The following is a 23,374-nucleotide window of genomic DNA, read 5'->3' on the forward strand; positions in this document are numbered from 1 at the left end:
AGAAGAAAAGGGGGGGGACACACACGGTGGGGAGGTCTTTAAGTCACTGTGTTCCTTCCTCCATCCTTGCCCCTCCACAGATTGCACACATTTTCTATGTGCCTTGTAATGAGTCGTGTGTCTCTGCGGTATTCTCAGGGCCTGCACTTAGCCAAGCAAACGCAGAGAGGAGCTCTGGACCCGAGGCAGCTCTGTTAAGGGATGACAGGCAATATATTTGCAATCTCTCAAGGTCATTCATCTCCCCAAGGTTATTGCTGGTTTTGTGCAAGTGTGTGTTTGGCTGGGAATGAAGGCAAAGATTAACGGGTAAGTTTGCCTCACCATAGCATACAAGCCAGCAGCTGGTAGAAGCCCCCCCCCCCCCGCAAAGTATGGGACTGTGATGCATGGCATCCATGGCCTCTGTTTGTGCCAAATATTAGATTGTAAGCTCTTTGGGGCAGAACTTATCATCTTGCACACTATAAAATACCTTGAATATTGATGTGCTACTTTGTAATATTAGAAGATGATAGTGATGCTTTGCAGGTCTCTCTGCTCCCTAAAAGATGAGCACCATAGAAAAGACTGCCATCATACCAAGGTGTGATCCAAATTAACAACTAAAAGCCTGGGTGAAGCCTTGCGGTTGAAAACTGACAGTGAAGGCACCAGGCATGTTTCCCTGGGGAGAGCATTCCACAAAACTGAACCCAGGGTGGTGACAACCCCCATAGCCTTCCAAGACTGCGCAGCAAAAATGATTTTTTTAACCAGTGCAGATGTTATAGCTTTGGTACCAAGGCAGCTTTCCCCACCTCATTCACCCCACCTCTGCTTTCCTTAACATCTGGCCTGATGGAATGTTCTGGTGGACTCACAGATTTGCTCACTCTCTTGTGACATGGCTGGTCAATTACAATATACAGACTTAGTGGATTTTTCAAAATATCAAATGTAATTATCCTTAGCATTGCATGTTAATGCAACCTCCCTCTTCCTCTGCTTATCTTAGATGATTAGGTGGGTTTCTCTCTGGGAAATGGTTATTTATTTGCTATGCAGAGGATTGTCTTAAAGCGCCCCAGGAGATGACATCATACTCCCTGCTGTGGAATAATCAGTAGTACTTCACCCCAACTGACCCTGCTGCACTTCATCACTTGGGAGCTTTGTCATGCAAAGCAATATTCTTTGTTACTGAGCCATAGCCCATCCCCAGCCATACTCTATGATTCCATGATTCTATGAGAGCAGGCTTACTAGATCCTACATTTAACAACAGGTAGGGACGTGGGTGGTGCTGTGTGTTAAACCACAGAGCCTAGGACTTGCCGATCAGAAGGTCGGTGGTTCGAATCCCCGTGACCATTAGCTCCCATTGCTCGGTCCCTGCTCCTGCCCACCTAGCAGTTCGAAAGCACGTCAAAGTGCAAGTAGATAAATAGGTACCACTCCAGCAGGAAGGTAAACGGCGTTTCTGTGCGCTGCTCTGGTTCGCCAGAAGTGGCTTAGTCATGCTGGCCACATGACCCGGAAGCTGTACGCCAGCTTCCTTGGCCATAAAGTGAGATGAGCTTTATTGCCAAACCCCCGAGTCGGCAATGACTGGACCTAATGGTCAGGGCTCCCTTTACCTTTAGGTAGGTATTGGAAGGTTTACTTGGCAATGATAGCAGGCGCCAACAGCAGAGCTGCAAATAGGACTATGTCAGGGGCACTGTGGGAACAATTATTATTCTTCGATTCCGTAACCAGCGTTCACCTGAGGTCCCAGAACAGGTCATAATTTAAAAATACAAGATGAATATCAGTTAAAACAACTTACAACTAGACAAACAGGGAGGGTCTTCTTGTCTCTATTGCTGTAGTGTATACAGTAAGAATATAACATCATAAGAAGAACCCTGCTGGATCAAATCAAAGGGCTATTTAGCATCTTGTTCTCAAAGTGGCCAACTAGTTTCTTCTGGGATGCCTGCATGAAACATTTCCACTGCAGTTGCAACAGATATTTGTATAATGGCATTACGCTATTGGCAGTTTTATTTCCAGCCCCTTTCCTAATAATCCCTATAATGGAATTTGTCCTTTTCACAGCTGCGGGGTTCACATTTTCATTCAGTTAGCCACCATGACCCCAAGGTCTTTTTCCTGATCATTCACAGCCAGTTCATAGAATCATAGAATCTTAGAGTTGGAAGGAACCTCAAGGATAATCTAGTCCAACCCCCTGCAATGCAGGAATCTGAGCTAAAGCATCCATGACAGATGGCCATCCAACCTCTGCTTCAAAACCTCCAAAGAAGGAGAGTCCATCACCTCTTGTGGGGGTCTGTTCCACTGCTGAACACCTCTTACTGTCAGAAAGTTTTTCCGAATGTTTAGTCAGAATCTCCTTTCTTGTAAGTTGAAGCCATTGGTTCAAATCCATGGAGGATGGACTCAAGGGCATCCTGATCAAATTTGCAGATGACACCAAACTGGGAGGGGTGGCTAACACCCCAGAGGACAGGATCACACTTCAAAACGACCTTGACAAATTAGAGAACTGGGCCAAAACAAACAAGATGAATTTTAACAGGGAGAAGTGTAAAGTATTGCACTTGGGGGGAAAAAAAATGAGAGGCACAAATACAAGATGGGGGACACCTGGCTTGAGAGCAGTACATGTGAAAAGGATCTAGGAGTCTTGGTTGACCACAAACTTGACATGAGCCAACAGTGTGACGCGGCAGCTAAAAAAGCCAATGCAATTCTGGGCTGCATCAATAGGAGTATAGCATCTAGATCAAGGGAAGTAATAGTGCCACTGTATTCTGCTCTGGTCAGACCTCACCTGGAGTACTGTGTCCAGTTCTGGGCACCACAATTCAAGAAGGACACTGACAAACTGGAACGTGTCCAGAGGAGGGCAACCAAAATGGTCAAAGGCCTGGAAATGATGCCTTATGAGGAATGGCTAAGGGAGCTGAGCATGTTTAGCCTGGAGAAGAGGAGGTTAAGGGGTGATATGATAGCCATGTTCAAATATATAAAAGGATGTCACATAGAGGAGGGAGAAAGGTTGTTTTCTGCTGCTCCAGAGAAGCGGACACGGAGCAATGGATCCAAACTACAAGAAAGAAGATTCCACCTAAACATTAGGAAGAACTTCCTGACAGTAAGAGCTGTTTGACAGTGGAATTTGCTGCCAAGGAGTGTGGTGGAGTCTCCTACTTTGGAGGTCTTTAAGCAGAGGCTTGACAACCATATGTCAGGAGTGCTCTGATGGTGTTTCCTGCTTGGCAGGGGGTTGGACTCGATGGCCCTGGTGGTCTCTTCCAACTCTATGATTCTATGATTCTACCCTCCAGAGCAGGATAAAACAAGCATGTTCCCTCTTCCACGTGACAGCTCAAGATATTTGAAGATGGCTATCATATCTCCTCTCCATCTCCCCTTTTCTGGGCTAAACATTCCCAGCTATTTTAGCCGTTCCTCATAAGGCTTAGTTCCCAGACCCTTGATCATCTTGGTTGCCCTCCTCTGCAACATCCTTGTCAACATCCTTCTTAAATTATGGTGCCCAAATTGGACACTGTATTCTAGTCTGACCAAGGCAAAATAGAGTGTTACTTCCCTTGATCTGGACAGTATATTTCTGCTGATGCAGCCTAGAATAGTGTTAACTTTTCTCCCCTGCTGCATCACACAGTTGACTCATGTTAAGCTTGTGGTCCACCAAGACCCTAGATCCTTTTCACATGTACTGCTAGTAAGCCAGGTGTCCCCATTTTATATTGGTGCATCTGGTTCTTCCTGTCTAAGTGCAGAACCTGACATTTGTCTCTACTGAAATTCATTTTGTTAGCTTGGACCAAGTTCTCCAATCTGTTAAGGTCATTTTGAATTCTGATTCTGTCTTCTGTGACATTAGCTACCCCTCCCAGTTTGATGTCATCTGCAAATTTGATGTGCATCCCCTCAATTCCTTCAAGTCATTTATAAAGATGTTGACCAACAGCAGGCCCAGGACAGAACCCTGTGGCACCCTATTTGTCACATTTTTCCAGTCAGTCAACCGGCTACAAATCCACCTAACTGTTACCTCGTTCAACCTACATTTTACCATCCTCCTCACAATAATATTATGGGGGAGTTTGTCACAAGCCCTACTGAAATCAAGATACACTATGTTCACAGCATTTCCCTGATCCACCAAGTTTGTAATTCGAAAATCAGATTGGTATGGCATGGCTTATTTTTGAGAAACCCATGTTGGGTCTTCATAATCACAGCATCCTTTTCTAAATTCTTACAGACCGACTGTTGAATTATCTGTTCTAGGACCCTCCCTGGTATCATTGTCAGCTCACCAGTCAATCCCTGAGTCTTCCTTTTTCCCCTTTCTGAAGATGGGGGACAACATTTGCCCACCTCTAGTCTGTAGGGACCTCACCTATTCTCCAAGATTTCTCAAAGATGATAGACAAAGGCTTTGAGATTACTGTACATCTGCAGGCTCCTTTAGTACCCTTGGATGCAGCTCATGAGGCTATCACCAGGTTTAACATCACTTTCCTTTTGGGTGAAGACAGAAAACCAAAGACTGAAACCTCGCAAAGTTTTCTGATGCTTTGAAGGAAGCAACATTGCTCTCCTTTACCATTAAACAAAGATTGAAGATGTTCTGAAGATTGATTTATATGACACTTGAGCATGGATGTCCCATTATCTTGTGACCTCACCAAACTCAATGCGAAATACATCAGTGGAACCTTTTCCAAAACCCATTTCATCCCCCCTCTTCACAGCAATTAGACTTGCCTTACAATGTGAATTACTGATTACGTTCTGTTTTAGAGTCATTTCATTATTGGCAAGAATGGCTTTGAAATTCAGTTGTGTTGCAGACAGCCTTGCTGTCAGTTTCATTTTAGCAGAGCCACATATCTTACCCACCCAGCTCCTCTGCCACTGGCTACATGAACTAGGAGGGAAAAGAATGGCGGAAGGACCACAGCTCAGTGCAGAAAAAGGGAATATATTGTAGCTCAAGGGTAACACACCTGCTATGCATACAGAAGTCCCCAGGCTCAATCCTAGGCTGGAAAGGACCACTGCATGTAACCTTGGAGGGTAACAGCCAGGCAGTGCATACACCAGCCCTCCTGCAACCAAATGGCTTGGACTATAATTCCCATCATCCCTGATCACTGACTGTGCTGGCTGGGCTGATGGGAATTGGAGTCCAAAACACATTGAAGGCACCAGGTTGGGGAAGACTACTGCACAAGCTGCACCAATAGTCAGAGCTGGTATGAGGCAGTTTCCTATGTTCTTCTTATTTATCAATTTTATTTATATACGACCTTTTCCTACAAGGAGCTCAACGTGGTGCATATGAGCCTCCCCTCCCCATTTTAACCTCACAGCACCTCTGTGAGGCAAGGTAGCTTGAGAGACAGTGGCAGACCCTCCTAGTGTCCCTATTTTCCAAGGACAGTCCCATATTTACAGAAACTATCCCTGTTTCTGATTTGATCCCAGAATGTCCCACTTTTTCTTACGACGTCCCTATTTTCACCAGATAAATGTTGAAGAGTATGGAGTTATGCAATCCCCAAGCCAAGAAGATAAGTACGGTAACTATACAGCCTTTAGAAGACATCTGAAGGCAGTCTTGCATGGTCAAGCTTTTAAATGTTTAGTGTGTGTGTGTGTGTGTGTGTGTGTGTGTGTGTGTGTTGGACGCCTGCCAGAGTGGCTGGGGCAACCCAGTCAGATGGGTGGGGTATAAATAATAAAATTATTGTTATCATTATTATAGAATAGGACATCCCTATTTTCATCAGAGAAATGTTGGGGGTTATGCAGTGGCTGTTACTCAAGGTTACCCAGTGAGCTTCATGGCTGAGTTGGGATTCAAACCCTGGTCTCCAAGTCAAACACACTAACCCTTACACTTCACTGGCTCTCACCTAGGTATGGAAAAAGGCACAACCATACATACATAAGAGAAGTACGTCTGATCTTTCTACTAGGAAGTCTACTGGTAGTTTGCATTTCTGCACAGACTAGGAAAATAAATTCTCTTACCAGGGAATGGTTAAGGTAAAAGGTAATGGTAAAGGGATCCCTGACCATTAAGTCCAGTCGCGGACAACTCTGGGATTGTGGTGCTCATCTTCCTTTACTGGCCGAGGGAGCCGGTGTACAGCTTCTGGGTCATGTGGCCAGCATGACTAAGCCTCTTCTGGCAAACCAGAGCAGTGCATGGAAAAGCCGTTTACTTTTCCACCAGAGCAAGTATTAATCTACTTGCACTGGCATGCTTTCAAACTGCTAGGTTGACAGGAGCAGGTACTGAGCAACTGGAGCTTACCCCGTCACGGGGATTTGAACCGCCAGCCTTCTGATTGGCAAGCCCTTCTATGGCTGAGCTACATATGTCTAACTTTAAAGGCAGGCAGCAGGGCAGACAAGCTCTTGGATCTTCCATATCATGGGTGACACAGTATGTATCTTCTACACCTCTCCCTCTCCTATCATCCTTGAACATTTGGAGGAAGGGCTGTTGCCCAGCAGTAGAGCATTTGTTTTGCATGCAGAGCATCTCAAGAGCCACTAACAGTTAGTGTAAATGATACTGACCTAGATGGACCAATGATCTGACTCACTATGAAGCAGCTTCCTATGTTCCATTGGCCATGGTGAATGGGGCAGGTGCAGGCGTGCCGGCTTGAATAAAGTATGGGGAGGCAGGTAAGCCCCACCCCACAGAATTTATCAAATGACATGGTGCACACACACCATTTGAATGGCAATGACCATCAGCTTGGGGTGGGCCCCTTAAATATTTTATTTGTGGGGAAGACGCCTTGGCCCCTATGAGTTGGCTCATTTGGGTAGGTGGGAGTTGAAGTACAGCACCCAGAAGGCCACAGTTTCCCCATCCTATTCTATATATTTTGACTGCAACAGTAGGGTAGGGTCCCTTTTCAACACAGCACAGTAGATAGCCAGTAAAATGAGCTGCAGGAAAATGGGATAATGTTACTTTCCCTGTGCTGGGATGTCAGAACAGTGGGTGGACTTTTACTGGACATAACTTCAATTTGCACATGCAATTTTGTGCTGCCAGAAAGCACTTTTCATGCTCTCTCAGTGTGAATGTGTGAACAACAAGTATGCTGTTTTAATGTACTGGGGTTTTTAATCAATTGAGGATCTATGTAAGAAGGAGAGTTTACAAACTGCATTTTGAACTTCCTCCTCCTCCTTTTTCCTCACCGTTGAACAAATGCATTGTGTTTGAAGGGCATTTTTAGACTTCAACACCCCGCCCCCCCCCGTCTAAAGTTCTACACATTTGGGAATAGCTCCCTTCCCTGATTTTAGCCTCTCCTCACTGTTCAGACAAACCTAGACAGCATCTTAAAAAGTAGAGACATCACCTTGCCAACAAAGGTCCGTATAGTAAAAGCTATGGTTTTCCCAGTAGTGATGTATGGAAGTGAGAGCTGGACCATAAAGAAGGCTGATCACCGAAGAATTGATGCTTTTGAATTATGGCGCTGGAGGAGACTCTTGAGAGTCCCATGGACTGCAAGAAGATCAAATCTATCCATTCTGAAGGAAATCAGCCCTGAGTGCTCACTGGAAGGACAGATCGTGAAGCTGAGGCTCCAATACTTTGGCCACCTCATGAGAAGAGAAGACTCCCTGGAAAAGACCCTGATCTTGGGAAAGATGGAGGACACAAGGAGAAGGGGACGACAGAGGACGAGATGGTTGGACAGTGTTCTTGAAGCTACCAGCATGAGTTTGACCAAACTGTGGGAGGCAGTGGAAGACAGAAGTGCCTGGCGTGCTCTGGTCCGTGGGGTCACGAAGAGTCGGACACGACTAAACGACTAAACAACAACATTGTTCAGAAATGTTTCTGTAATCACTGTTTAAAGAAGTGTGGCCCAGTCACAAAGGCAGGAAACCCTTTGCCCAAGTTCCATCACTGTCACTGATCCTTGGATCAGAGTCGGCAGCTTCCAAACCTTGCAGGGGGCCGGCAAACTTGCTTCCAAGGGCCCTGCACTCCATGGAGCAGTGTGCCAGTAAAGGCAGCATGCCCAGCATGAACTGCTTGAGAAAGGAGGGTGTACTAGGCTCCACTGCTGCCCTCACTAACTGACAGTGGGTCTCCAGGGTTTCGGGCACAGATTCTTTCCCAGCCCTGCTTGGAGATACCAGGGATTGAACCTGATGCTCTATCACTGAGCATGAGACCCACTGAGACAACCATCCCCCAAGACAATTATCAGATATCAGACGTCTCAACAGGTGCCTAGATTGTGTGTGTGTTTGTAATATTAAATTTATTCTGTTTGCCTTTTTTTTCGCCATTTAAAAAATTACTGATAGGTTCTGTATTTTGCATATCTGTATTTCCAATGCTCTGTATTTTGACATTTTGGCTGTTTGCTGTAAGCTGCTTGGGGTACAGTTCATTGTGGAAAAGCTGTGTACAAGTAAACTCGGTCAGTAAATTTCACCTCCCCCATCCTGCTTGGACCCTCCCTAGGGTTGCCCAGCTCCAGCCACTAAGTTCCTTCCATTCCTTCTCATGATTTGACCATCTCCTTCATGACATTTCCATGGGACTCACGACATGGATGCTTCGGATGTTTAAGGGATTCCTTCTCCACCCAGCCACCTGCCCTACTCACCCCACTTGGTGCTTTTGCACAGTGGCTCACTGTTCATATTATTCTATCCTACAGCTGTTGATGCCTGCAGAGTTGGTAGCATGGGAACCACCCCACCCCCTCATCTCTGCTTTCCCTTCTCAAACCATTCCTTGTCTGAATAAAGCAGAAAATTAGCAAGGAATGCTCTAGCCATCTCTGAGATATAATTCATTCCTACCACTGTCCATATGTCAGGTTTGATTTTAATTTCAGATAAAGTCACTGCTCGATTAGAGGACTATCATCTTCAGAGAAAGGGCCATCCCTTCCTTACTTGTAGCAGTGAGCTGCTGGAGCAATGTGTCTTCCTTTCCCTTCTGCACACACTTGACTTTTATGCCTCTTAATGACTTTTATGGTCCATCCACCATGCTGATACCTCAACAACATGGAAAGAAGCACTCGCCATCCTCTCCTACCCTTAGCTCATCCTGGGATTAATTCCACAAATGCATTGGGTGTTAAGAAGTACATGTGTAAACTCTGCCCCTTAATGCTATGTATTATAATAATAAAAAAGGAAAAAGGCTTTTTGTGTGTGTGTCTTTCATAAAAACAGGGATGCGGGGCAATTTTTAGTGCAGGGGGTACATTTACTGATGGGAAGGTTTTCCAGGGGCCGTATGCCAGTAATGAATGTAAAGGTAAAGGTAAAGGTAAAGGTACCCCTGCCCGAACGGGCCAGTCTTGACAGACTCTGGGGTTTGTGCGCCCATCTCACTCAAGAGGCCGGGGGCCAGCGCTGTCCGGAGACACTTCCGGGTCACGTGGCCAGCGTGACAAAGCTGCATCTGGCGAGCCAGCGCAGCACACGGAACGCCGTTTACCTTCCCGCTGGTAAGCGGTACCTATTTATCTACTTGCACCCGGGGGTGCTTTCGAACTGCTAGGTTGGCAGGCGCTGGGACCGAGCAGCGGGAGCGCACCCCGCCGCGGGGATTCGAACCGCCGACCTTTCGATCGGCAAGCCCTAGGCGCTGAGGCTTTTACCCACAGCGTCCCCCGCGTCCCCTAGTAATGAATGTAGCAAGATGCAAAAGCAGTTGGAGCAATGGATGTGACTGCTATTTTTGCACAGTAGGCTGCATTCCAGCCATGCAAAACCAGAGGTCTTTGCAAGCAGCCACAATCACACCTGTCTATCCTCCAGGCAAGCAGGTGACAGTTCAAGAATTCATTCCAGCCAGGGAAAAGCAAGGTGTGGCCTGAGAAGAGTTTTTGTGGTCTGGCTAAAGACTCATAGAATTGTAGAATCGGGAGGGACCCCAGGGTCATCTAGCCCAACCCCCAGCAATGCAGGAATCTTGTCCACAGCTGTCTCTGGGTGCTCGAAACACCAACCTTCTGGTTAACAGCCAGACACACTGACCCATTGTGCTACTGGAGCTCCTAGCCTGGGCCTGGGCAGCTGCATTTGGTCCCTGGGCCTGAGGTTCTTAATCCCTTCACTAACCCCCCCCCCCCACAATTTCAAGGTAGCTAACAGTGGTTTTTAAAAAAACTCAGCTAGCTACTTGTATGCAGTGGTGAAGCTGCATGCTCCACTACCAGGGGCGGAGAGCAGGCCGGGGCATGGCTGACGCTCCTGGGGCGTTGCACGAGGTCATGGTCTGTGTTCTGGGGGTGTGATGTGCTGCCTGTGGGGGTGTGGCGCCCAGCGCGCAGGGGGGTGCATGGTGCGTGTCCGGGGGGCCCGCTGCAATGGCACCCTACCAGAATAGTGGTGCCAGGGGTGGTCTGCTCCCTCCGCAGCCCTGTTCCTCCGCCAGTGTTTGTATGACATGAAAGCCATAAACTATTAAGCACCACAGAAGGAAAACCAGAGCAGCAATTACCGTATTTTTTGCTCTATAAGACTCACTTTTTCCCTCCTAAAAAGTAAGGGGAAATGTTTGTGTGTCTTATGGAGCGAATGCAGGCTGCGCAGCTATCCCAGAAGCCAAAACAGCAAGAGGGATTGCTGCTTTCACTGCGCAGCGATCCCTCTTGCTGTTCTGGCTTCTGAGATTCAGAATATTTTTTTTCTTGTTTTCCTCCTCTTGTGGTCTGGTGCGTCTTATAGAGCGAAAAATACGGTAAACAGAAAACCAATTAAAAAGCACATGAGGACACAATTGTCTTCACCTGGTGTTGCAAACAAGGCACCTGTCAAGTGTCACTAGGGAGAATATTCTGCAGCTGGGGTGTCACCACTAAAGAAGCCCTAAATGCCACTGTCTATATCTGAGGGCAGTGGCATGCAAAACAGGCTCATATGCTATGTGGCAAGCTGATTAAAGTGGCCAGGGTGAACTGAAATGCTGCCCCATTTTTGCAGTTCCATTTGTATGTAGTGAAGAAAATGCCAAAAGAATGGTTTGAGGTAGATGAAATGGGGTGAAAAAGGGGGGCTTTACAGACCCCAATTTCTTTGAGAATACCCTGCTAAGACCACTTTCCTTCCCCCATAAAAACTTACTTGGTAGTGCTAGATAATGAGGTCTGCTGCAGTTCGAATAGTTCCCAGAATGCTGCAGGAACAGTATCAACATTACTCAGATAAAAATAGGAACATTTTTCACTCCTCCCACGTGCATTTCCTCCCAGCAGAAGGGCGAGGAGCGCTACCACCGCTACGCCAACGGGACGCAGCACACACAGCCTCCACCATCCTGAGGAAACCCCCTAATCCTGATTTCATTTTATCTTATTCTTTGGTAGATTTACAAAAAAGAAAAGAAAACCACACTAATAAATAAATTACAGAAAGGGGCAGGATTAGACACGGATGCACGAAGCATTTTTAAAAAACAAAATGAAGACTGCTTGCACTCAGTTCCACTACTCCCCCTTTCTTCCCACCCAGAGTGGTCCTGCCCTCTGTCCGCCCCTCAAAGCCAGCACATTACATAGGGCTGGGCCTCAGTGACAGCAGCCTCTCCTTCTCCCTGCCTTCCTGCTATCCAGCAGCCACTGTGAGCCACCCAAGGGAGGAGGCTAGCAGTAGCGGCCATGGAAGGTGCTCCCTCACAACCCCCATTGCCATCACTCAGGACAAACATCGACTCACCTTCCTCCCTGAGCTTGGCGGCTATGGTGGGCAAAATAGGGACACTCTGGGATCAAATCAAAAGCCTGGATGGCTTTCATAATTCTGGGGCTGTCCCTTTATAATTGGGACACTTGGAGGGTATGCAGTATCTCATATGCTAATATCTCTGGGAATTGTAATTACTTTCCTAGGTCTTCTGGATCACCAGTTCAAAGTGCTGGTTTTGACCTTTAAAGCCTTAAACAGCTCAGGACCACAATACCTCAAGGACAGCCTCTCCCCATATGATCCGACCCAGACCCTACAATCGTCATCTGATGTCTTTCTGTGTGTTTTTCCTCCATGAGAAGCCTGGAGAGTGGCAACACAATAACAGTTCTCCCCATTTATGGAGACTTTCCCCAGGGAGGCTCATCTGATGCCTAAAGATATGTAACATTCCTCTTCTCCCAGGTGTTTGGCAAATTAGTCTATGGTCTTTTAAAACCATGTTAAGTTTTGTTGGTTATCATTGTGTTTTTATGTTGTATAACTACCCTGTGATCCTCAGATGAAGGGCAGTATATAAATTTTAATAATCATCATCATCATCACCTGAAATGATTTAGTAGCCCTGGGGAAATGGCATTCCCCAGGGTCTTTGCATCCGCAAAGCAGTTGCATAGCTCAGTAAAGGATGCAGTAGTAATCCTTCTCATTGCTGCTACTGTCACCAAGTAAATTTCATAGGAAAGGAGAGAAGGGAAGCTGTAATGGGAGGGTGGGCAGGTCCTGGAGATGAGGCCAAAGAAATTGCAACCTGAGCTTGGATGTTGGAGAGTTATGGCTTATAAATTGCCCAGAAATTTTGAACTAGGGAAATGTGTGCTCTGGAGTTCTTAATTCTGAACATCTGCATCACTGTGCTTGATGGGAGACAGCAAGGGGGGGGGGCAGGACCTGGGCTCAGTGTCCTTGTCTGAAGGCATGCAAAACCTTTGTATGTGTGCATGTGCATGCAAAACCCACATTGATATATTTCCTGCTCATCACCCTTCAAGCTTCCTTGCTCAATCTGTTTCCTGGTTTTTTTTCAGTGAAGTGGGAGGAATGTGAAGAGAGTCACCAGGTGATCATATCTTAGCTTCCCCCTGCATTTGCCATACCAAGCTCTGCTCTCCTTTGCTCACTTGCTTGTCACTTGATCTGTCCCACTTAGCTTCTTCTTGATCCCTTAGTCTTGAGCATAAGACAAAAAGTCTATTGATCGTCATTCTATTCTTGGCTCTATCAGGAAAGGCAGACCAGCATGTTGCCTGAACAGTGTGCTGTTGAAATCCATACCTACATGCCCAAATTAGAGCGACCTGGTTTCCATTGTGCAGAAGTGGGTGCTGAGTACCGTACTTCTGGGAATGAGATTAGTTCTTTCATCCAATATTGTGGTGGGTCAAGGATACAGCTGTTAACACACCACCCCAATCACCAAGCAGTGAGAGACGGATTCCAGGCACTTACACAGAGTTCTGTTTCTTTGGAATGAAGGTCCACAGAGACTGTGGTGTCTTTAGGATATATGGCTTTATTTATACTCATATACAACCTGAGGGGCCCACTGAATGAACTCCCCAACAGATCTTGTTTCTCCATTCGTCACAGCTTTAGATCCAGCACACAGAAAACATGCCTATGTATATCCAGCTTCCAGCCTGCTTCCAGCTTACTCAAACATAACTCTCTGGCTTTTGCTCTTCTACCAGTGGCATGTGGTGGCCAGAGGCACCAGCTTGCGAGGGTGATGAGTGGGGCAACATCATGACATCCTGATGCCGTGCATGTGGGCATTGCACATACCTCCCTAAGCCAGACAGAAGCTTCATGGGCTTTGGGAAGGAGGTGTCAGGCTTTAATACTGTAATACTCTAATTTACCAGGAACATTTAGGGGACTAACCTAGTCCCCCAGTCCACTGACCACATGTTACTGTCCCCTATCTAGCACCTATGTGAGGGGTGGGGGTGGGGAATGGCATCACTACTAGCTCATTCTTTTGGGAATGAAGACACTTAAGTGGCCAGCTAAGGTCATGCCTTACAAATAAACTTGTCTGATAAGTCCAGCAACTTCCTCTGTTATATTCTAACCCTCACTGGGTACAGGGCTCCAAGAATTGGAAGGGACTCAGCCCCCCCCCCCACAAAGAAACCTACAACACAGCTTTAGGGCACTGCCTGACACATGCCAACCCTTTCCAAAGATAAGCTCTTTGTTCATTTCTCTATATCCATTCTCTCCTGCATTTTGGTGACTTCAGACAGGAGATTGTATCCAGCTAAGTAGAACCACTGAAATGGCTAGAGATGAATTACTTAGGTACATTAATTTCATGGAGGCAGGCAGGGATCATCCCTCTAGTGGGTGGGTGGGTTCAACTTTACAGGGAGGGGTCGTCTCTCTGGAGTGTGTTTGTGTGCGTGTGTGCAACTTTGCAGCCTCTCAAAAGCAGAGAGGCAGGAGGGGGCTGAACCTCCCTCCTCTTTTCCACCCACACAACTTGGGTGCAGCCACAGAGACACCATCATGGAATCTGTGGATTTGTTATCTCCTAATCTGTGGATTTGTTATCCCAAACTGGCTACCCTGCCATCCCTGCAAAGCATAATTATTCCAATGGAGTTTTGAGGCTAGATCTGTACAGAGTAGCAAAAGATCAGACTTCCACTACACAGATATGGTTAGAATAGGTTCAGACTATGTGCAAAGTGCATTCTGTCAGTGCCTGGCAACAGCTGGGGTTAGGGGCTGAAGTGTTGATGTAAATGAGGCCATTGTGGTTATATTTAGATAAATGTGGGGCACATGGAAAAAATGATACAGGATAAAATATTCTGGGAGATTTGTGGAAAAATATGTTTCATGCCAGCTTGGATAACTTTGGATAATGTGTTATTATAAAGTGGTACATGCTTCTGTGGGCAACAACCTACTTCTTCAGATGCTGTGTGTGGATCTGTGGAAAACAAGGTGGGGAAGTCACTGACACATGTAACCCAGAAAGGGAAGTAGTCAAGGCATGCATGTGTGTCCCACTGCTCTTCCAGTTGCTTGTTGTGCTTCCAGAAGCAGAGCACTTTTGTCTTTCCAATGGGCTCTTTGTTTGTCCACAGAAACCAGGTCATCACTTGCAGTTGCCCATGAGCAATGCCCTTGTTTATGCAAAGCAGAGAACACAGGACATGGGGCTCATTCACACAGCACTGAGGGCAGGCTTCATGTGCCCTGGCTGACACTCAACAGGGAGCCATCACCGGCCATGCCTAAGGACTGCATACTGGCTTCTCAAACACATGATTGCTGCCACACACACAACTTTCCATGTTGAAGGCTGGGATGCCGAACACACTTACTGGAGATACAATACATGTGCTTGGGGGGGGGGTAAGGGGTTCAATACTGGAGTTCAGTAACTGGACTGGTCTTTCCACAGACTCAGGGAGTGCTAATGGTCCATGGGTTAGGGGGTGCAATACATGCCTTGCCCTGGGTGCTGGCAACCTATGCTACATCACTGATCCTGGCCACATCCATACCATACATTTAAAGTGCTATGATACCACTTTAAACAGTCATGGCTTCCCCCAAATAATTCAGGGAGTTGCACTCTGTTAAGGGTCCTAAGATTTGTTAAAAGACACCTACCCCCGCCCAGAGCTACAGTTCCCAGGGTGCTTTAAGAGTCAACCCCTCTTCACAGGGCAGTCTGGGAACCGTAGCCCTGAAAGGAGACCAGGGGACATCTAAAAAGCACTCTTAACAAACTACAATTCCCATAATGCTTTTTTGTGGGGAGGCATGACTGTTCAAAGTGATATCATAGTGCTTTGAATATATGGTGTGAATGTAGATTTTATAAAGTGGGGAAAAGGAGTGGGAGAGTGGGCTCAAGCTCTGATGGAGCCTGGGAACTCCTACCTGTGGGTCACTGCTCCTTTGGTCTCTATGGGACACTAGTTGTTATAACAAGCTAACCACTTAGCATATATATAGAATGTTCAGGTCTGCTCACTGCAGCAGGAAGATTCCAGTTGGAGACTTCCTAATTCTAAACTTCAGTCTCGTAGCCCCTACATGGCACCACATTTTTGTTATTTAAATGTGCTACAATGTTTGTTTCCTGAAAAGTGCTTCAGAATCCACTGTGGACATTGTAAGTCGTATTCATTTTCCATGATCACAGCTCCTGCAGTGTTTAACCCCAAATGTTTCCTACAAACAAGACAGCGGTGAAGTTTATTAAAACAAGCCCTCCCTTGATCTTTAATCCCCTGTAACAATTATTTGCTCTTTGTCATGTTATTATGAAGTTGTATTACACTCCCCCAATGGAACCTGGCTCTATAGCAATTGTCCCCCTCTCCCCTCCCCGTATTATGGCAACATCCCTGCCTGTTCAGCAGGCACGCAGACACTTTGATGTTTATCGTCCCTCGGAATTAATATGCTGCCGAGTTCTTTTTCATTAGAATGACATTGTATCAAAGACAGAGTAAATCCATCCATCCATCCATCCAGCTAGGCACCGATAAAACATCAGAAAATTTGATTAAATGGAGTTTATATAAAGACAGAAATGGCTCTGTTTGGGTGTTGTTTTTTTGTGTGTTCCAGAGTTGTTGTTTCCACATACAGCTGGGCTTGGGAGCCGAGCATTAACTTCCTGCCCCCAGCTCACCTATATAACCATGAAATTGTACAGGAAGGATTGCTATTTATTTAAATTCCAAAGCACTAATTCTTTGCCCTGAGGGAGGAACCAGGGCATTAAGGTTAGAGGTGGTTTGCGATGTCAGACAATTCTGATGAAAACAGAAATGGGAGTGGAAATTGCCCCTGTTTGCTTATTCACCCTGTGTCCAGAATGGAAATAAACCCAGCAAATGCGGTCCTGCTTTCAGACTGCAAACAATACATATTTGGTTGTGTGTCGTCATCCCACACTGTTCACCATTTGCATTGCATTTCCCTTGCACTGAAATGAATAGGATGGAATAATGTATTGACTGTGTAAGTAACAAAAATTTGCCATAGTGGACAGCGAAGCAAATAATGCAGGCTTTTTTTTTTAATGGAAGATGAACTGCAGTGCAATGGAAACAGTGCTGTATTAAATGAATACAGGGTAGAATGGAAAACCATGCCTTCTTATGTTGCCCTAGTGGTAGTAGAAGAATACGGGAGGTTGGGGATGGAGCCAGAACAGAATGTGGAATGTTCAGAGAGACTCTGGTGGGTTATGGGGGTCGATGGTGGCTGGTTCCAATCAGGGCTGGTTGGTTGAAATGTAGGGAGGCCAACAGTAGCTGGAGTCAGAGACAATAACAGGCAGAGCCAGCTAATCCTAGGTCTCAATCCTGCTTCCTGCTGAGCTCTAGAAGGGCAAGACTAAGGAGGGGGAAGCTGACAACCTGGTCTACCTGCTGGTTGGGCTGTAAGTAAAGAAGGTGGGCAGGTGGGGACTAACTGAAGTTAGATGGAGGTTGGTAAGGAAGTGCCCTATCTGCCCCAATCGACCAACCTCCACTGTGAATGAACAGTGCTCATGTTGCGATTGTAACCAGCTTTGCAGAAGTATCTGTTTTCTCATAACTGGAGCAAGGGCACCCCATGAGGCGCTGGCACAGGAAAGCATCTCAACAGGCCAGAGTTCTGGGACCTATTTCCCCACCATTATTAACTCACATGGCAGTGATAATGGTGATACACACAGGACCATTTGGAAATGTTCCTATTGATTGGAAATGAATAATTACTCCCTTTCCTCATTCTCCAAGACCATCTTGGTAAGCAGGAGAGCTGAAGCACTAAGTGGGATTAATAACGACTTTTCATTACTTTTAATGCAAACTATTGATTTTAAAGTGTTGTAGGGGAATGACAGTTTATTACAATAAGACAATAAAACAGACTATATGAAATAATTGAGAGTAATCTCTTGCCTTTTCCTTTGCGACACTGGGACATTATGTTCTGTGCACTTCGAGACATTTATGGCAAAGTCTATCCAGACGATGGCAGCTTAACCACTCTATAAAACAGCACTTTGGAGCCGAAGTGTTATAAATAATAGGCCATAAAGCTACTAAATGGAACTTTAATTTGATTCTGTTCTGTCATGGAATGACAGAGAGAGGATGGGGCAGAGGGTTGTGTGAGGTGGGGGTGGGCTTAAAGTGATGCCAGGTTCAACTTGCACACACATATGGCAGTGGCTAGGGTGCAATGGCAGATGACTTCCAGGTAAAAGAGGGAGCTTAAAAAAAGGAGCAGTCCCTGGTTCTAGGAATGGAGTCACTGTGAGTCATAACATCTAACTTTGCTGTATATCAGGGGTGTCCAACAGGTCGACCGTGATCTACTGGTTAACCTTGGGCTGTCCGTGGCAGATTGTGGTTGATCGCGAGATCCTGATACACCCCCCCCAAAAAAAAGCTCAACAACTTTTGTAAATCCAATGGGTAGATCACTGCCAGATTTTTTTTTTAATAGTGGGAGTAGATTGCAGTCTCTTGGGAGTTGGACATACCTACTGTATATCACTGGTGGAGAACCTTAGGCCAGGGGCTGAATGCGACCCTCCAGGCCTCTCCATTTGGCCCGTATATATAAACATCTTTGTACTGTAGGCTCATACACACACACACACACTTCTGCCTCTGGTCCAGCCTACCATGGATACATGACCCCTGGAAAGCTGCGCAGAAGGAGATGTGGCCCTTGAGCTGAAAAAGAATCCCACTTAGCTCAGTTGGTAGAGCATGAGACTCTTAGTCTTAGGGCCATGAGTTTAGGCCCCACCCTGGGCAAAAGATGGACAAGATAGCTCTTGTGGTCCAATCCAACTCTACACTTCTACAATTCTGCTGTATAAGAGGCACATTCTAAGCTGATGGTCAGAACAGAACCAAATATCTCTCTCCCACCCATCTTGCCAAGCAGAGAGGGTTGGATAGGTGTTTGTGTATGTAAGCAAGGGACAGTTTTTGACTGAGATTTTAAAAGATAGATGAATTTGGGCATCTTGGGATGCTGGCTGCCTCCCTGGAGACCTGATGTGGGAACAGAGAAATCTCTAAACTGTGTGGCTCCACCCATGCCCAAACTGGATATTTGTAAATAAATGTTACATAATGTTTGATATGCCCCCAGAGATTCCACTCCAAAGGAAACCAAACTGGGAAAGCAACTGTACCTGTGGAATGTATCCCCTTTCAGTGAAGAAATGATGAGAAAAACATCATATTCCCTTTTGTGCTTTAGATTTATAGCAAAGGCATGACTTTTCTGGTTAGCATTTGGAAAGTTGCAGCTGCTCTTAGGGTGCTTCAGGACTGCTGTTTTTTTGGAGGCATGTGTCAATCTCATTGGCAAACCTGCCCTGTCCTCCCCATTGGACTTTTTGCAGCAGGGAAAGTGAAGGGGAAATGTACTGGGAACTGTGGAATAATATTTGCTTGCTACAACGCCATCTAACCTCCTTGCAAACAAATCCAAATTCTTGTTCAATAAATAGCTGGTGTCATTTAATCTCTCTGCAAACTTTGTGGAAGCAGATCAGGATACATGCTCAGTATGCACGTAATTTGGAATTGACTGTAGTCAATTCCGTAGACTTATTGTCTTGCTGTCAATACCATTTTGATTTCTTTGTTGTTCTAATTATTGGTGTATGCCTGTGTTTGTGATTTTTAAATCAAGTTGTTAGCTTCCTTGTGGATTTTCAAGTGGAAAGGAAGGATATAAACAATTGAATAAATAATGTGTAAAATCAAACAATCGGCCACTGGGGGAAGAAAAACTCAAGCAATTCATGGTTCAAAGGCAAATTTCAATCATGTAACACCAAAAGCAAAAGTTGGTTTCAAAAATTACAACAAAAGGCTTCTTCAGCTATATTCCCAGGAAGACATTAGCTGTCTGCAATTGAAAGAAAATGAGTTTGCTCCATTTTTGTCCTTCATAATCAAGCTACTGTTCCATTTTTTAAATTTTTGGGGTTTTTTTTGCTTAGTTTTTGTTTGAAGGATTCAGCAAAAAGAAAACTCAGTATTAAAATGCCTTAAAAAAATCTATGGAGAAATGACACTTGGAATACTGTGTATACCTCTGGTCACTGCACCTAAAAAATCAAGTCAAGTAACCTTTATTGGCATCACATAGAAACATTCAGAATACATTAAGAATAAATAAGCCAGCGCAATCCCGTCGCCACCCCAACAGCACAGCCACCAGCCAAAGGGAAGAAGAGGTGAGCAATCTGTTTCATCCTCTGTGGGTTTCCACAAGGGTAGGATCCTGTAGTGTACTTTGGCGACAAAAAAATCAAATAGAGGAACTTAGCTACTGTCTTGGTGAGCTCCTGGTCTCTGCCCTGTAATAAGAAGCGTATAACCTCTGTCTTTGGTTTCCATGTTGGAATACATAGATGGTCTAGAAATTGATGGCGGAGATCATCATATATTTTACATTTAAGGGCCATGTGCACTAGAGTTTCCACCAGGTGGGCATAGGCCCAGAGCAGGCAGGGTTTAGATCAGGGAAATCCTAAATGTACAGTGTTATCCCATTTAGCCGCCAAGTACACGCAGCACCATAAAGAAGACCTATTTGTGGGCTTTTTAGATCTTAAGGCTGCTTTTGACTCAGTTGACAGGGGGCTGTTATGGTCCAAACTGGAGTCACTGGGCTTAGACCCCAGGTTACTTTACCTGATTAAAAAGCTTTACTCAAATAATACCTTAAAAATGATATTTTAGAAGCGGGAAAAGGTTCAGAAAAGGGCAGCCAAAATTATCAAGGGGTTGGAGGAGCTTCCCTACAAAGTTTAGGTGTAAGTAAGAGTGAGGGCATGATAGAAATGTATAAAATTATGCATGTTGTGAAGAAAGTGGCTAGAGAGAGGATTCTCTCTCTCTCTCTCTCTCTCTCTCTCTCTCTCTCATAAGACTAGAACCTGGGGTCATCCAGTGAAACTGAATGAGATTCAGGTCAGGCAGTAGGAACAATCCCTTCACACAGCACATAGTTAAAGCTGTAGAATTTGCTACAAATGCTGGTGACCAACTTGGAAAGTTTTCCTATGACCTTGTTGATACACCATTATCACTTAATGAGGAAAGATTACAGTATTTGGGGCTTTATAGTTTAGAAAAAAAGGTGAGTAAGGGAGGGGATAGAATTGTCTAAAATTATTCATGGTGTGAAGAATGGGCTCCCTTATAACCAGGCATCATCCAATGAAGGAAAATGTTGGAAGATTCAGGGCAGACAAAGGGAAGAACTTCTTCACATAGCACATAGTTAAATACTGTGTTTCATGACCACAAGATGCCATCAGTTTGAATGGCTTTAAAGGGGGTTTGGAGAAATTCATACAGGGCGTCAGTTACTTAAGGAAAGTAATCATCCCACTTTAGTTTGCCTTGGTCAGACCACATCCTGAATACTGTGTCCAATTCTGGGCACCGCAGTTTAAGAAGGAATGTGTGCAGAGAAAGGCAAACAAGATGATCAAGGGTCTGGAAACCAAGCCTTCTGAGGAACGGTTGAAGGAGCTGAGTATGTTTAGCCTGTATGTTTAGACTGAGAGGAGATATAGCCATCTTCCAATATCCAATGGAATACAGAGCAAACTTGTTTTCTCCTGCTCTGGAGGGTGGGACTCGAATCAATGGCTTCAAGTTACAAGAAAAGAGATTCCGTCTAAACATCAGGAAGAACTTTCTGACAGTAGGAGCTGTTCAGCAATGGAACAAATTCCCACGAGAGGTGCTGGACTCTCCTTCCTTGGAGGTTTTTAAGCAGAGGTTGGGTGACCATCTGTCATGGATGTTTTAGTTGAGATTCCTGCATTTCAGGGGGTTGGACTAGATCACCTTTGGGGGTAGCTTCCAGCTTGATGATGCTATGCTGTCTCCTTGAACTATGACAATGCCTCTAGTGTCCCTGAAAGGAGGACAGAGGGTGTGTGTGTGTGTGTGCAGAAAAACCTGCCTTTGCATGGCTGAAATGTAATCTACTGTGAAGGCCTCTGGGAGGGTGTGTGACCACCTCCTAGACAGCTTTAAATGAGGATCAGACAAACTCAAGGGCAAATGGACTCTTCAACCTGGAAAGGAGATTCTGACAAAACATCATGAAGAACTTCCTGACAGTAAGAGCTGTTTGACAGTGGGATAGACTCTCAAGGAAGGTGATGGACTCTCCTTCACTGGAGGATATTGACCAAGAATATTGACCAAGATGACCAAAGGTCTGGAAACCAAGCCTTATGAGGAAAATTTGAGGGAGTTGGGTATGTTTAGTCTGGTGAAAAGGAGACTGAGAAATATCATAGAATCAAAGAATTATAGAATTTGGACCACAAGGGTCATCTAATCAAACCCACTGCAAGGAATATTTTTGTCCAATGTGGGGCTTGAACCCACCATTCTGAGCTATTCTGTTAGGAATGTTCTAAGGGTAAGTGTCAGGCTTGAGGAATTCTCTCCCTCCCCTCCCGATGGTTTCAAGGAGCTGGGAGAAAACAAGAAAGCTTTTAATTTAGATTTATTCAGTCACTGCGATAACAGTTGAAGAATTTCAGTCTTTCTTCATGATGGAGTTGATCACTCTGGCTCCTCCTCTCTTCCCCTTCCCCAACAGCACCGGCCCCTACAGAAGCCTCCCATTGCCAAACATTGCTGTGTGCATTGCTCTTGTACCCTCAACGACCGCCGAGTCCTAGGGGATGGAGGATCTTCTACACTGTCTATTGAAGTGTTCGCTGGCTGCTCTCTCCCTTCCCTTAATTCTCCTAACTCAGCATAGCTTGGCTGCTCACCCATCTCTGTCTCATTATGTCCCTCATAGCTTGGCTACAATTCAATAATATCTCCTCCCTCCCTGTCAGCCAAAGGAGAAGGGGGGGGAGATCCCCACCATCCCTTTGCCTCTTTATCCCAGTCCCTGACAGTAGGAGTGGTTTGAAAGCAGAATGGACTCCTTTGGAAGATGGCCACCAATTGGAAGCTGCGCCTTGGTTTCTGAACATTTTGGAAGTCGAACCAACTTCCAGATTCCATTCGACTTCTGAGGTACCACTGTAACAACAACAAAAAAACAACAACAACACTGAGGACCCCAGATTTGCTGCCCCTAATGCAGGCAGCCAGTACTGAGATGGATTCAATAGTTTGACTTGGTATAAGTCAACTTCCTATGTTCCAGTAGTATTTTGTACCAGCCGTAATCTCTGGACCCATCTCCAAGAACAGCCCTGCAAACTAATCTGAAGATGTCACCAAAACATAAATATATAGCTTGGGCTGCTTTGTCTTTTAACCAAAACTATCCAGCAAGTTTGTATGTCTGTAACAATTTGTATTTTCTTCTCTCTCCCTCTCTCTTATATCTATGGTGAAATTTATGTAAAAATATATATACACTCTTGATAAAACAGTTTCCCCAGCTGTGCACAAAGAAAGCTTAGAGATAATGCAAAGCTAAAACAGATATAGGTGACTAAATTATATGTCTTGATAGGCTTGCTGAACCAAAAAGCCAGTATCTAAAACAGTAAATCAGGGCAACTGCCTAGGAGCTCCCAAGCACAATT

At 45.3% G+C, this 23,374-nt stretch overlaps 1 long non-coding RNA gene across 1 annotated transcript in view; it reads left to right on the plus strand.

Moving 5' to 3' along the window:
• Nucleotides 1-23,169, plus strand: part of LOC309524434 — a 31,742-nt gene extending 8,573 nt beyond the window's left edge. Inside the window, exon 3 of the long non-coding RNA XR_014215921.1 lies at nt 22,723-23,169. This is a non-coding gene — a long non-coding RNA (uncharacterized lncRNA). The remainder of the gene's footprint in view (nt 1-22,722) is intronic.
• Nucleotides 23,170-23,374: the final 205 nt, after the last annotated feature.

The sequence above is a fragment of the Podarcis vaucheri genome (assembly GCF_965113315.1).
Source record: "Podarcis vaucheri genome assembly, chromosome: Z".
Lineage (NCBI taxonomy): Eukaryota > Metazoa > Chordata > Lepidosauria > Squamata > Lacertidae > Podarcis > Podarcis vaucheri.